Genomic DNA, 15896 nt, shown 5'->3' on the forward strand with positions numbered 1-15896 from the left:
CCACCCCTAACCGTAGGGAAGAGAGATCGCAACCCCGCCTTTGCTGTTGCCCTTTGGCTCCGCTGCCGTCACTCGTCGCGCCGCTCCCGCCCTCCGCCCGGCCCACGTCGCTCGCCGCGATGCTGCCTTCCTCCGCGCCGCCTACGTCGCCGCCTGCTGCTGCGTCTCTGCAGCCTGCGTGTAACTTGGCTAAAGACAATAACGGGCCTGCATAAGGCCACGAGAACTTACCTCCGAGAATGGGGGGGTTAGACACGTTACAGGCATTCCTCATTCTCCCACTGGACAAGCTATCACAGTCACTTCTCTCTTATTGGTATTCCGCACTGCCACTCTTCTAGGATCGCCCATTGGTCAGCGAGGAGGCGGGACCTCCCACTGAGTGCACTTATTCCGCAGGCGGGGGAGGCGGGGTGGGTTCTCTGCTCGGCTCTGCGCTGATTGGTTGTGCCGCCCCAAAGGGCATAAGCGATCTGCGTGTGTGTGGGGCGAAGCGGGAAGGGGCGAAGCGGGAAGGGGCTGGGAGAAATATTGCCTGGAGGCAATAGGTAGGCACTGGGAGTGTATGCAAGGTGGGCTAGAGGATATCGGGGGTCACCGGCATGTAGTGGGACCACTGCAATAGGGAAACGGGAGTGACTGGGATTTACTGGGAGCCGCTGGGAATGTGGGTGGGGATACTGGGAGGTGCTGGGATGGTGAAGGGTGGTTAATGGGAGGTAGCTGGGAGTCAGCAGGCGGCTCTAGCTCCATGCGTTGGCTGCCCTGTCTATTCCCTTCTTCAAATCAGATTTTCAAAGCTATGTACCATGGGTGTGGGTTTTCTTTACTGACCTTGTCAGCACACTGCCCACCTTTTAGTATCTGCCAGGTGGGGTAATTTCCTTCTTGTCGAGAACTTCCTCCTGATGGAGTAACTGGCAGCTTCTGGAGAGCTGCTGTGATCAACAACTGGACCTAATATTTTCTGTGATTCTTCTTTTAATGGAGGAGACAAGTGACTGCACTGGTTCAAATGGGTGACCCAGCATGCTGCTGTTTGAGATTGGGCTACCCCGATTTAGGAATGCACGTCAGGGCTTGCACCCACCCCTATATATATATGTCCACTTGATTTAAAAGGGGATTATAAACAGGAGGGAAATCAACTTTTTATTTGGGTAGGCAGTGATAGGACAAGGGGTTTTAAGCTCAAGGAGGGAAGGTTTAGATTAGACATCTGGGGGAAGTTCTTTACACAGAGAGTGGTGAGGTGCTGAATCAGGCTGCCCGGAGAGGTTGTGGATGCACTGTCCCTGGAGGTGTTCAAGACCTAGTTGGTCTTGAACCTCTGGGCAACCTACCTAGTACCAGATTTGGAGGTTGGTTGTCCTGCCTGTGACTTGGGGGTTGGAACTTGGTGATCGTTGGTGTCCCTTTGAACCCAAGCCGTTCTATGACTCTATAATTCTGTGACCTGCTAATTGTACTTTCAGTGGTGCTTTTTTTCCTTTTGATCCTAGTGCTGTGGATTTCCCAGTGGTTGTTGAGGCTAAGGTAATCATAAATACAGGTTTTAGCATTATTTCTAGGAACAGAAAATGCCCAATAGCTGATCACATCACAACAGAAGTTAATATGCTGATATTGAAGAGTGGCAGTTTTGTTCCCTTCACTGCTTAACTAATTTTGCTCTGAAGTACAGAGCAAAGGATGTGTGAACTGTTTTGGAGCTGTGTGCCTGCTTGCATACTGTGGCAGTGAGCACTGCAGAGAACTTTATAATGTGCAGCAGCTCACGACACAGAAGATAACTGTGAACTTCCTGTCTGTTTCCTTCCTAGATGACACCAGGCCTTCCCATAAGCTCCGTGAAAATGATGAGAATGACTTCCAAGGCTGTGAGTTGTGGCTGATGAGAGAAGCTAAGAAGAGCAATCTCAAAACTAATTGGTAAACTAATACAAGCCTTCAGATTTATATATTTTTTTCTAACTAATACGTCTGACCCTTAGTTGTTTTAGTGGACCAATGTTTTTATGTTGCACTGTGCAAGGTAGAGAATCCTTAGGATTTGGTACGCTTACATTGATGCTGCTCTCAAACAGACTGTTTTTGCTTTATATTATGGGCAATGACTTTCTTATGATTTGCTCATGTCAAATGACATTAATGCTTAGACTTAATCACAGTGATGAATATAAATGATTTATTATGAGGGCTGCATTTCTGAATAATAAAAAGTTTGCTGTCTACAGTAAAGTTTCTGAAGTTATGGTTCCCATCCTACTAGGAAAGTCTGAACCTTTCTGTTGTAATATGGGAGGTGTATACGATGTGTATCTCTGCAGGAGTGCTTCCCTTTGTTTTGCTGACTGGTTTTGTCAGTGTCAGTCTTGCGCTCTGGGGAGCACATGGATGCTTGAGAAATTGAACTTGGAGAGGGTGTGGGGTGTAAGATGTGTACTTGAGAGGAGTTTTTGCCTTGCAGTGCTTTTAGAGTTGAATGTAAGTTCTACGTATGAAGTATTTAAATAATATCTTGTTTCTCTGTTGTTATTGACATTCCCTATGACCATGTCTTGAAGAGAAATAGTGGAGAAAAACATTTCTAACAAGCTGTAGAGCCATTGTTAATATGTAATATGTAACAAGGCTAACTGTTGTAGAGAGCTCTCACAGCATGAGTGTTCTTTTCAGCAAGACTACAGGCAGCAGTGGGCTTAAGAATGAGAGAAACAAGCGTCTGTCTTGAACTTTCATACAGAATATTTTTCCTGGAGGGCTGATAAAACCAATCAGAGCTATTTCCTTTGGCAAACTGAAACTGAAGAGTTCAGTAATAGTTGTGAAAGATTTATTTATGTATATGTGTGATTACATTATGTTTCAACACATACTGATTTCTTGAAATGGATTTTACTTTTTGCTTTATAGATAAGGAATGAATGGGCATTTCACAGGAAATGGATCAAGATATGTCTCTTTTTTTTTTTCTTCTCAAAAGTGAAAGTTTCTTTGTTATCACATGTGATTTGCTTGTCTGATTTTTCTCTAGAACAGAGACCTTAATCCTGTGAGTTCTGGTCCTGCCCATGGCAGGCTTTGAAGCAAGATGATCTTTGAGGTCCTTTTCAACCCAGGCCGTTCTATTATTTGCTTACTGACCTCTTGTGGTAGTTGCAGGCATGAAAAACTAACAGGATCAGACCCTTAGATATTTTTTTTTATCTGAAATTTGTATTTGAACCCTGTACGCCAGTGTGTGCTAACTATATATGGCATTTGAATTGAAGCTGCAGTTGAATCATACAAATTCATCTTGTTATTGGCTGGAAAATAGCTTATTTTATAAGTCAAAGATCTAAAATTCCTTACAATTCTCAAGTGAAGTTCCAGTGGATATAAGGGCCCTAAATTATTGATACACAGCTCCAGATTTTTATTACATTTTCTGATTTACCTTTTCCATAAGGTAGGAGCTTTGCATTTTACCTGTGCAAAAGTCAATACCTCATTCAGAACATGAGTTGGAGAGAGGGGCTGTTTCACCTGAGGTAATACTAGGCTATCACTGTTTGCTTCCTCACATGCCTCTCTTTGGAAGCTTTCTTCTGTTTGAGTTATGTCATGCTGAAGTGTAACCTTAAGTGTGAGTTCAATATTCATTTCTTTGTTGCTGCTTTGAGGCTCAGAAGCAATTGCAGTAGGAGAGTTAAAGAAAGAAGATAAAGTAAATTAAAAGTTAAGCTGAGAAAGCTGCTGATTCTACTTTTTTTCCCCATGCACAACTTAGCAGAAACTGGATCCCTTCTGCTTCAGATTAGTCAGTCAGTGGCTGTTAGAAAAGTTCTTTTAGTTGTTGTACTCAGTTTTGTCGTTTGTCCTTGACAACTTCTGTAGTTATTTCATTCAGTGATTAGTTTTAGCAGAATAATACAGAAAATTGAGTACTATGGTTAACTGTGACATGACGTAGGAGGGGAGAAAAAAACAATGGCTACAAAAAAGCTTGAGTGTAATGAGCAGCCATTTGTCAAAAATCCTCACAGTTTGGTATTTTTGGAGCAAAGTGAGGGTTGGAGGTACAGAAGGACAGGAGAAACTGATGATTTGCCCACAGTAGCGGCAAAAACTGGAGCCCTTCACAATACTGAAATGCTTCATATTTGGCTGTAAACTTCAAAAAATATGCTACTTTGTAAAGTAGGAAGTGTAAGTGTAAGTGTTTGTAAGTGGAAGGTAAACAGCATTTTTTAAACATGTACCAAAATACCAACATTCTATCAGAACCCTGACATTTCTGAAACACCAAATGGCTATGGAAACCCATCATTGCACTGAATTGCCTTTTTTCCTTTGAACAGTAATTTGGAAAACAGCTACTTTTCCCTTTCTGAGCGCAGCCTGTGATGCAACGAATATCACACTGGAGTAGGCACGTGTACCTGGTCTATCAGAGCGCTTATTTCCAAATATCTGTTATTATGGTCACTAGGGTTTAGCAGGTGTTGACTGCCACACTTAAGAGTTTTGCCTTTCTGGTGCCCAGCTGTATGGGAACTGCTGAATCATGACCTGAACCTCTGATCACCTGAGGCAAGCAATGAATCAGCCCTGGGAGCACAGGTGAAGGCAGTTCTCCTCTGCTGCTGGAAGGGGTGGCTCCACCTCTCCTAGACCCCACGTAAGTGCTGACTAGCAGTAGGGAAGGATCTCTTTCTGGAGATCACGCCTTTTGGAGTTTTCCAGTGAGCCTAGGACAAGTTAGTCCCGTATCTGTTCTTTTAGGTGTGATAACCTACATAGCCAAACTTTCTCATGTATTACTTAATTATAGCGCTGTGTATCCATAGATTATACACCAGTGTAGAGATTCTACCTGTGAGAGCAGTGGGAATGTTTTGCTGGTTGTAAGTGAGCAGGAAGAGGAAAAATGTGGCTTTCTCAGCATATACCATTTCTGCTAGCAGGAAAACGTGTTAACCCTTCTTTGAGAATGGAATGTTGTCTGAAAGGAGGTGAGCAATGATTTTATTTAATAGAGTTTAGGGAAGAGTCAAACTTGCAGCTGGATAAAATCTGCTTTGTCAGTTGAGGGAAGAACATTCTGGTTACTTACTGGTGTTTCTCTTTCTGCTAGGAGGACTGTAGCTGTCTGATAGGAGTGGTGTAAACAGGTAGTGTGGTTGCTTTAAGATGGGGGACAAAACTTGTAATCAGGTTTTTCTTACACTGGTGAGATGTTTTTCAGCTCATTATGAATAATATGACCTATGAATAATAGATACGATTACTTAGTAAAGTAACACACAAGCATTCAGTAGGAGGAATGCTATTCCTACATTTCTCTGGTGCTTTGCAGGGCATTTCAGCACGCTGTTTGCCTTGGCCAATATTCTTCTCACCTCAGAAGAGATTCTTTTCATTGTCACTTCCTGTAACCTCTGTGCCAATGGCAGACAGCCTGCTGGGGGCACCAGTTCTGTGTCAGGGATCGCTCTCTGTCTATCAGAGAGGGGCTGGGACTTGCTGTTTAGATGGGCAAAGGGGCAGCAGGAGGGAGCAGCGGCTGGAAGGCTGTTGATTGCTGGTTGCCTAGTTTTGCACAAAGTGAGGCTGTTGGCAAGGTGGCTTAAGCTGTAGCATTTAAAAGTGCCAACTTCCTTTATTTACTACTGTGTGTTTTCTTGGTGTGCCACAATGCTGTGTATATAGGTGTACAAGAGGCAATTTTCTCAATTCTGCAGCTTGTCATGCTTGAAAACGTAGCGACAAATAGCACCTTCTGTTAAGTTTCCTTAGAGAAGTGGTTGTATTTCCACATAAGAAATGAATAAGAGGGCATGTAAAATGAATTAAAGTGTATTGCAACTGTGGACAGCAGACAAGGAAAATTGGGAAAGTTGCACCCAGGCAGTAGAACAGGTATAGAGGCTGGAGTGAGAAAGTTCTGTCATCCTCCTGCATCACGGGCTTTACTTGTTGCAGATATAAATGTAAAAAGTGTGACGAGAGAGATCTGTACTCTGCAGTATTACACTCAAAATATGAACTTATGGGAAATTCCTGAAGTGCAGTGTTAATGGAACAAGCCACAGCATTAGCATCACTGGATGCCTGTGACAATTTGCTGTCACTTCTGTGCCAGCCCACCCCTGTTGCTGCCTGCACTCCCAGCCAGCAGCTGATGTGCTCAGGTGATCTCTTGCCTGCTCCTGGGAGCTGAGGGCATTCGCAGTGACCTGGCCACTTCCCTGGCTGGGTTAGGTTTCCCTGGCCAGCTGGGATTTGGCCAGGCTTCTGGGTAGTCATTGATATAGCAACATGAAGTGATGCTGAGGAACTATCAGATGTTAAAATTTCTGTTATAATCAGAGAGTTCAAACGCACAGCTGTGCAAAGAGGGAGCTGATGGTGCTCCTTCCTTCAATGGTGAAAGAAATGCCAGGCAAGGGCAGAGTGGCTAAAATAAAAACTGCATGCATGGTTGGTTGTTCTTTGTGTGCAGGAGTGACTGCCATGTCCTGTGCTAGCAGGAGTACTGGGAAGGTGCAGTGCTGAGTGGTGTGGTTGTGGTACTTTTGATGTTGGCATTACCACATGCACCTAACAGGGACCCTCAAATTTAGGGGTAAGAGGAAGGAATGGTCTCCTTGTTAGTGGTTACAGTGCTCAGGCACTGAATGGTAAAATCCTGTTGGTGTTGATCACAGTTGCAGACACCTCAGACAAGTGAAGGTTTGTAGCTGTTAGCTGAACAGGGAGGATTGTGATTGCAAACTTTTCACTGTTGGAATACTCATTTTCTTCAGAGAACACGTGCAGTGAACAGAGCTCTGTTGTACTGGGGAGCTGGGGCACCTATCGTGCGTGGATTTGCAACTTGCACAGCACTGGGGACTTCAGGGGAATTTCACAGAGCTTTAGCTTTGAGCAGTTTGATACCAGTGGAAAAGAAGGAAAGGTGAGGAATTGGCTTGCCTTAAGCTGTGCTGTGTTTCAGGCACATGGTGGCAGGTTGCTGTCACTTTTTTCCTTCAGAGCCCTGGCAGCAGACTTCTCTGCTGCACCCGAATGCAATCCCTGTGTGGTTTATATCCCTCTGTTTCTCTTGCCTCTTGTGAAACCCTATGGCTTGTCTTGTGGGAATTTCCAGTAAGACAGTGAGTGGGAGAGAAAGGAACACCACTGATTGTCCTATTGTGCAAATTCAGCATGAAATGGGCAGTGTGGAAATGGCTAACAGGGCTGTGAAGGCAGATCTTAAATGCTGTTCTTAAGCACCTTGGTCTGAAGAAGCAGTGGCACCAGGGAGAGAGGAGAGCAAGGGAACTGAATGTGGGGAGTTTGATCTGATTTTGCTGTCCTGGAGCTCTTGCAGCACAGAGCCAGTGTCTGGAAGTTTTTCTCAGTTAGCTTCTGGGAAACTGAGATACCTGGAACTGTTAGGCCTTGACTGGGGATCCACCTGTGGAAAGAGCAGATCATTGGAGCAAGGGAAGTAGCACACAGCCTTTCAGAAGTTCCTCTGTGCTTGGTGTAAGATCCATTTTGTTTGCTGGCCCAGAATAACAGCAGTGCTAAAATAAAAGCAGATGAAAGAAAGCCTTACAGATAGCACTAAATGTTAATGTGACAATAAAGAATGAATCGACTACCATTAAACAGGCAGTGATTTCTTTGCAGAATTAGCAGATGTAATTCGGAGGGGCTGTGTATGTATTGCATTTTTGTGTCCTGTCTTTCAGATTTTAAAGATGGGGATAATGCAAGCTGTGGCCCTGCTTGCAGAGATTAACTTGCGGCCTTTTGGAAGGTTTTGTGCTGAGCAAATCAGCCTGAGAGGGGAACTGATGAGGGATGAAGAAATAGGTGGGAACAGGACTGGGGGGTGTCCCAGCAGTGGGTTTCTACCTCAGCAGAACTGTTCTCATTGATTTATTTTAATTTCCACAAATCTTGCGTTAATTAGAGAAATGAGGAGCCTGTGTAGGAAGGAAAGTGCCACATTTTATGGTGCTCTGAACTGCAGTTAACAGTACCTGGAATGCTTCCTTTTGGATGGGGAGACATTTAGTAAGATTTTTTGTTTTTTCAAATCAGAATGCTTCATAATATACTTCCTTTTCACTGATCTTTCATAGTACTTCATGAAAAATTATCTTAGAATTATAAATTAATATTATTGCTAAAAGGAATATGTAATCACCTTGCAGTTTTATCTGCACATAGAATTTTCTAAACATCTATGTACATGTTTCTTTTTTACACAGATGGAGCTGCATGGAACATAGATTTGGATGCATCTTTAGTCAGGTGCAGGGACATGTAATGCTCCTCTTAGGTGTCGTGCTGACAGGAGCAACAGAAAGCAGTAGACAGGTAACTTTTTAAAGGATTGCATGCTTTTTATTTTCTGTATTTTTATTTTTTATTTTTCATTCATAGTCATAGAACCATTAACTGGACAAAATCAGTTTTTGCCACCTGGACTTTCTGTGAGCAACTTTGTCCACGTGCCTACCTCGAGCATTCCCGCCACAGGCAGCTTAGTACTATCCCAAATTCAGGCATTGAAAATCAGTATGAAGCATCTGTAAGACCCCTGCAGAGTAATGGTGAGAGTTACCCAGGCACCCTCCTTTGGAAAGCTGAAGTGTCTGTAAGCTCTTAAGCTGTGCCATAACTCCTCCCGTTGTGCTGACTCAGCTCTCCCTGTCTTTTGTGTGGAGGAGCTGGACTTGCATTCCTTCCTGTTTTCTTGCCTATCTGCTGCCTGCTTTGCATGTGGCCCAATGAGCCTTTTATTCCTCACACCCAGATTTGCATGTGTAGATAAGGGCACCTCTTTATGTATGTTTATTTTCTGGTTGTGGTGTCAGGCTGAGTGACAGCTCACAACTGAGCTTGTGGTTAGCGAGACACAATAGCTGGAGATGCAGTTCTGTGTGTCACTAAAACATGAGCTTCATTGCTGCCATGAGCAAAGAAACAGTTTGTGTCTTTTATTTCTGTGTTTGGCTGAGCAGTTAGAGCAGGGTAAGGAGGCTGATTTGGACATGCTGCTTTCAAAATACAGTGCTGTATGTGTAGCAGTGCTTCTCGTGTGAAAAATTCTGTAACTGTGAGATATAAATTGATTCTTTGGAATCTGTTTAGTTGACTTGTGCTGGTTTCTTTCTCCTACTGAATCCTTCCAGCACACTTCTGTGCATAGCTGTGGCTTTTGCTTCCTCCTTTCACAGCATCACGGCCCATTCCAGTGCTTGACCACTCTTTCAGAAGAGTAGTATTTCTCAAAGTCCAGCCTAAATCTCCTTCTTTCTTTGTTGTGTTTCACACTTTGCAAGCTGTGAATTGCCAGGGAACAGTTCAATGTGCTCTGGAGTTTAGGGGCACAAACTCCCAACAAACACCATGTGGTTTCAAACCTCAAGTTCAGAAAGATGAGAGATTTGCAGTGCTCTGCCTGGTGCAGGAATGATGTGCTCTGCAAGGCGCTTTCCATGAAGGCCTCAGATTTCTGCTCAAACTCCTCTACATCAAAACCAACCCAACACCTTCTGCTTGTTGTACCTGGAGGTATCGGTTGCAGGAGTTGCTGCATTTTGTGTAATAACATTTAGTCAGCAGTGTAACGTTAATGGGTTCCTATGCTTTCAGTCATTTAAAATATCCTTGCAAATGCTTTTACTGAGGGAAATGTTTCATGTTGTTTTTTGGAAAATGAAACAGTTGACTTGTGTACCTCAAGGCCGTTTTCATTTTTTCCTGGACACAGTGCAGTTCTTGCTTGCCCCCTTGCCCTGTGCTCCTGCTGTGGGGTGGCTCTGCACCATGCAGTCCTTCGCTCACACCACCCTTCCCAGTGGGATGGAGGAGAGAATCAGGGGAGCAAAAATACAGGACTCATGAGTTGAGATAAAGCCATTTTCTACGATAGTGAAAATAATAGTAGTTATGACTATATTTATGTAGCGTGTTTGTGTCTGTATGACAAGTGATGCACCAGGAATTGCTCACCATCCCCAAACGATGCCTAGCTAGCCCCCAGGTAGTGGAAGAGCATGAGATGGACTCCCACCTCCTTCGAAACTCTTTCCACTTCATGTCATGTGGTATGGAATATCCTTTGGCCAGATTGAGTCAGCCATCCTTATTCTATTCCTTGTGCCCTTCACTGACCGTGGCCTTGGCTCTGTGTCTAGCTCTAATTTATAGGAGGAAGAGGAGGTTCTTTGGTATATGTATACCTGACATGAGAGAGATTAAGAAACACCAGTCCAAATACTGGTTTGACCAGTTTATTACAAATCTTAAATAGGGAGACAGGGAAAGGGAGGCCAGTGATTATTATGAATGAGGGTGATGGGGAAGGGAAAGTGGGTGATAGGAAAGGTAGAAAAGAAGCAAGAACTGCTTAAAGCAGGAATAGTCACCACCAAGATCCAGCAGCATCCTGTTGCATGCTGTTCTGATGGTCCAAGGCAAAAGTGCAGCGGAGAGCAGCAGCAGCATGGCTGGCCTTAGGCAGCAAGCAGGTACAGCAACAGAGCAAGTCCAGGAGGAAGGAGCAGGTCTCAGGTAGCAGGCTCAGGAAAGTCCATTAGCTTGTGAGCCTTCTGATGTCAGACACCTTTCCTCAAGGTTGTTCGTCCCTTTTTTATTTTCCTTCTGCTACCCGCATGGCATTCCTGGGCATTCGGGTAAGAGCTGTGTGCAGTACCTCTGAGATGGCATCTTCCTTGAGATAAGCCTACATAGAAGACTGCTTCCCACTCATTAAGCTGTGGCTGATCTCTCCCTCTTTCTCTCTCTCATTGCCCCTGGCCTGCAAATGTTCGCCCAAAAGACTTTGCCAGCTTTGCCTGGGGCTTGCCTGGATGTGTCCTGTGTCCCTCAGACAAAGGACTTCTCCGCCTTTGCCCAGGACATGTCCATCTGTGTTCCTTAGCAAGCTTTGAGACAATGCTGCAAAAAAACTAATCTCTTGCACCATCTTGTGACTCAAAGGTTAAAATGGGACAGTGGTGATCCACCATGATCACAGAATCATAGTATCACAGAACTGTAGGGGTTGGAAGGGACCTCCAGAGATCATTGAGTCCAACCCCCTGCCAAAGCAGTTCCCTACACCAGGTTGCACAGGTCGGCATCCAGGCAGGTCTTGAACATCTCCAGAGAAGGAGACTCCACCACCTCCCTGGGCAGCCTGTTCCAGTGCTCCGTCACCTCGCTGTAAAGAAGTTCTTATGCACATTCATGTGGAACTTCCTGTGCTGCAGTTTCCGGCTGTTTCCCCTTGTCCTGTCTCCACTCACCACTGAAAAGAGTCCGGCCTCGCCATTCTGCCCCCCACACCTTAGATATTTATAGACCTGGATCAGGTCCCCTCTCAGTCTTCTTAAGGCTGAACAGACCCAGTTCACTCAGCCTTTCTTCATAGGGGAGATGCTCCAGGCCCCTCACCATCTTTGTGCCCCTCTGCTGGACTCTTTCCAAGAGTCTTCCTGTCCTTTTTGTACTGGGGAGCCCAGAACTGGATGCAGTGCTCCAGATGAGGCCTTACCAGGGCAGAGTAGAGGGGGAGGATCACTTCCCTTGACCTGCTGGCCGCGCTCTTTTTAATGCACCCCAGGATGCCATTGGCCTTTTTGGCCATGAGGACACACTGCTGGCACATGGCCAGCCTGTTGTCCACCAGGATGCCCAGGTCCCTCTCTGCAGAGCTCCTCTCCAGCAGTTCATCCCCCAGCCTGTACTGATGCATGGAATTATTCCTCTCTAGATGTAAGACTACACTCGCTTCTGTTAAACCTCATCTGGTTTCTTACTGCCCAGCTCTCCAGCCTGTCCAGCTCTCGCTGAATGGCAGCACAGCCTTCAGGCTGTCAGCCAATCCTCCCAGCTTCGTATCATACGCAAAGTTGCTGAGGGTGGCCACCATCCCCTCATCAAGGTCATTGATGAAGATGTTGAACAAGACCGGACCCAGCACTGGCCCCTGACAAACATCGCTGGTTACAGGCCTCCAACCAGACTCTGTACCACCAATAACAACCCTCTGCGCTCTGCCAGTCAGCCAGTTTTCAACCCACCTCACTGTCCACTCATCTATCCCACACTTCCTCAGCTTTGTTATAAGGATGTCGTGGGAGACAGTATCAAAAGCCTTGCTGAAATCAAGGTAGACCACATCCACTGCTCTTGCCCCATCCACCCAGCATGTGACAGCATCACAGAAGGGCACCAGGTTGGTCGAGCACGACCTCCCCCTGGTGAATCCATGCTGACTGTTCCTGATAACCTCCTTTTCTCCCAGTTGTCTGGAGATGACATCCAGCACAAGCTGTTCCATCACCTTTCCAGGGACAGAGGTGAGGCTGACAGGCCTATAATTACCCAGGTCTTCCTTCTTGCCCTTTTTGAAGACCGGAGTGACATTGGCTATCCTCCAGTCTTCATGGACCTCCCCTATCCTCCAAGACCTCTCAAAGATGATGGAGAGAGGTTCGGCAGCGACCTCCGCCAGCTCCCTCAGCGCATGTGGAGCTCCAGACAAACAAAAGAGACGGTAAAGTGCCTGTTGCTTTGCTCCAAGCTCAGATCTACCAGAGCTTGATGGAAGGGTTATTCTTGGAGGGAGAGCAGGAGCTTCTAAGGCCACTGTGGAAACAACAGCAGAGAGCTTTTGTTTCACTGCTGCTGACCCCTCTTCTGCACACACATAGCATTATGAAGCTATTTGTAATAGTTTTCGTGTAAGACTTCCATATGTGTTGTATTGTGACTAGCTTCCCCTCTGGTGTTTTTTATCTCTACAAGAGGGATGGCCAATAAGATATCCTCTCCAGGGGACTCCTGTAATCACTGTCTTAGCTGCTAGCTTACTGGACGTGGGCTGCTTTTTCTCAGACAGTGAGAGGACCACAGGAACTAGCAGCATTTCTAAGCTAGTCCTGCCTGTAAATGTTATCAATAAAGTCTTGGCTAGCACGGACAGCTCTTTTTGGCAAAATTGTATGGGAACAGGGTATGTAAATTAATAAGCATAAGTGAATTTCAAAGGAATTTTGTCATAAGGGCAGTTACACCATAAGATAAAGCCAATAGATCTCCCTGTGTATACTGTTCTCTCTTTGTCTCGTGGTAAGCATTGGACTGGCTGCTGGAAGAGAGACAATCACTCAGTTTGATTTGCATCTTTATTCAGAAATAGTTTCTATCTGATGACTCTGCTCCTCAATTCCCTGAGACTTAGCATGTCTTGGAGCAAGTTGATGTGGCTGTTTTGCTGTGTGCGTTATTCCATGTCTGGCTTAGCCCCGCTCACTGACCAGCTCTTTCTCCCTCTTCTCCCCACCCTCTGCCTGCTCCCTTGGTGCAGCTTTTGCTTCTGGAAGAACAGGATGAAATGATGAGTAATGGCTGTAGATTCAAGGAACTTGTCTACCTTGTTCAGACCAGGTAAATGCCTTGTTTTCTCCCCCAGCATCGTTTCACAGCCCGTGTCGCACTGTGTTTAGTAACAGAGCCTCATAAAACTTTGGTGTGATAATTCTGTGTCATGTGTGGGATTTTTCCTCTTCCCTTCTATCTCAGGCCTCAGAAGGATGCTGTCTGCCCCAGTCTGTGCAGAGCTCCACAATATGAGCCAGGGGCACAAGCATGCGTGTGTGTGCCTGACAACTGCATGGAGCATGCATGAGCACAGCAGGGATTCAAGCAGAGGAAATCCATGTGCAGGACTGCAGTCAGTGCTGGTGGTGAGGCTGCTGGGAGCAGGGCTGGGGGCAGATCCACCCCCAGCACTGACACCTCTCACTGCCCTGCTACTGTGGTATCACAGTGCTCTGGGCAAATGAATCTGCTGCTTCGTACTATACACTCCCCATCTGCTAGTACAGGGATAGTGACTTGATAAAATGCTGCATAATAGGTTACCGTGTTTTAATAGTCTGAATGAAATCATTATTTGTGGGAGACGGATTGCATTGGCAAATTCCATTGAGAATTGATTCCTGTGTTTGGCATTTTCCTGGTCTCAGCATAGCAATTCTTTTCATGATACATCTCAGCACTTCTGAGCATCTATCTTAGTAATTCATACTGAGTATTAATGGGAAATCACTGTGAAGTGTCCCTCTCTTTAAATCTCTTTGCATGGTTCTGCTGACCTTTCTTGGGTGCTAAAAAAAAAGTGCATACAGAATAGACATGCATTTGCAACCTGCATTGAATTGTGTGTGGTAGAGAGCGCTCGTTGCCACATTGTGCTGATGCAGTGTCATTGCTGCATGCAGAGACAGGTTGTGAATTTGTAGAGAACTTGCTTTTGTGCACTAACTGTGCACAGTGATTCAAAGGGAGCGGAGGAGCTGTGTTTTGAAGCTGGTACTTGGCACAAGATGAACTACAACAGTGCAGTTATTGTGTGGAAACATGAAATAATTTCCTGTTGCCAGGACTTGTGGTGCAGGAACACACATGGGCATGTGTGTGGATATAGTAGTGCTCTTGGGAGAGGGAGGAGAGGATGAAAGTGAACATCTCACATCTCTTAAAATGGCACATGCTTGGGCACAACTTGGAGCCTCTGGATCTCCTGGGCAGCAGCTCCATAAAGTCTGTCTGCAGTGCTGCATCTTCCTTGTTCATGGCACAGACCTCACCATGCTGTCCCCAGATAAATTATCTTTCTGCATTATATTCTGAGAGATGTCCCCGCAAAGCATCTGAGGGGCTGACAGCAGTGTCAGACCTACCATAGCACAGCTGGTTGTGCTCCGGCCACGGCACTGCCCATACTTTGCATACAATGAACAGCTACTTGCAATTCCTGGGGCTTGCTCCTGCACATACACATCCTGCAGGTTCCTACAGACACCTGAGGGTATCGAGCCTTCAATCTCCTAAATCCCTTGAAAAATCTAAACTAAAACGAAAGCATGGGGAGTTGGCCTTCTCACTAAAGAGGATGGGTACAAATCCAGTCATCTTTGCATTTAGTAATCCTTCTGACTATATAAGATTTCTCCACACCCCACATTCGAGATTCATCATGTATTAAGCATGTTCATGTCTTCAGGTCCTTGTGGATCTTTGTCACCAGGAGCCTGCACTTCCTTTGTTGTTTGCAAGACAGAGTTACTCAGTTTGCTTATAGTACTTACAGACTTAGTACAGTTGAAATATACAGGCATCCTTCCTTTCTGCCCCAAAGGAGCTGGGTTGCTCTGAATTTGATTTGTGTGGATTGTGCTCCTTCATGGGACTGAGTGATTTCAACACAGGATTTCCTGGGATTACCCTCTTGCCCCTGACTCTTGTCCCTGCCTTTTCCTGCAGTGCTTGGTTATCTGGACAGTGTTTGCAGGCCACTAAAAGAAATCCTCGCATTCCAGAAAATACAGACAACAAAAGAGACAGGCAGAAAAGTGGCACTAATACTTTGACACTGGTGGGAATCTCAACAGAAAGCACTGTGCTAAAGGTGTGAGGTTAAGGGATCATCACTATCAAGAAAAAAGTCATAGTATGGAAGATTTAGCTGTGGTGTGCTGACTAGAAGAAAAAAAAGAACTCTTACCTTGTAGCTTTTTCTTTCTGTCTCTCTTAATGGATATCACAGAATCACAGAATTGTAGGGGTTGGAAGAGACCTCCAGAGATCATCGAGCCCAACCCCCCTGCCAAAGCAGGTTCCCTACAGCAGGTCGCACAGGTAGGTGTCCAGGCAGGTCTTGAACATCTCTAGAGGAGACTCCACAGCCCTCCTGGGCAACCTGTTCCAGTGCTCCGTCACCTCACCTAAAGAAGTTCTTGTGCTCAATTGCAGATCCTGAAGGCGATGGTTTTGTGACTGCAATTATGGAGTTGGCTTTTTAATGGCAGTTGCACCCCGCTAACGTGCAG

General features: G+C 45.5%; 1 long non-coding RNA gene across 2 annotated transcripts; it reads left to right on the forward strand.

Moving 5' to 3' along the window:
- Positions 1-475: 475 nt before the first annotated feature.
- On the forward strand, positions 476-15614 carry LOC122191831. 2 transcript variants are annotated; one of them, XR_006182470.1, is made up of 5 exons: positions 476-548; positions 1824-1932; positions 8256-8364; positions 13370-13449; positions 13585-15614. It is a non-coding gene; the product is annotated as an uncharacterized LOC122191831 (long non-coding RNA). The 2 variants fall into 2 exon arrangements; XR_006182471.1 differs by lacking the exons at positions 13370-13449; positions 13585-15614 and adding an exon at positions 12389-12420.
- The last annotated feature ends 282 nt before the right edge of the window (positions 15615-15896 follow it).

The sequence above is a fragment of the Lagopus leucura genome, unplaced genomic scaffold (assembly GCF_019238085.1).
Source record: "Lagopus leucura isolate 7727_CA_CO unplaced genomic scaffold, USGS_WTPT01 248-0_obj-0_obj, whole genome shotgun sequence".
NCBI lineage: Eukaryota > Metazoa > Chordata > Aves > Galliformes > Phasianidae > Lagopus > Lagopus leucura.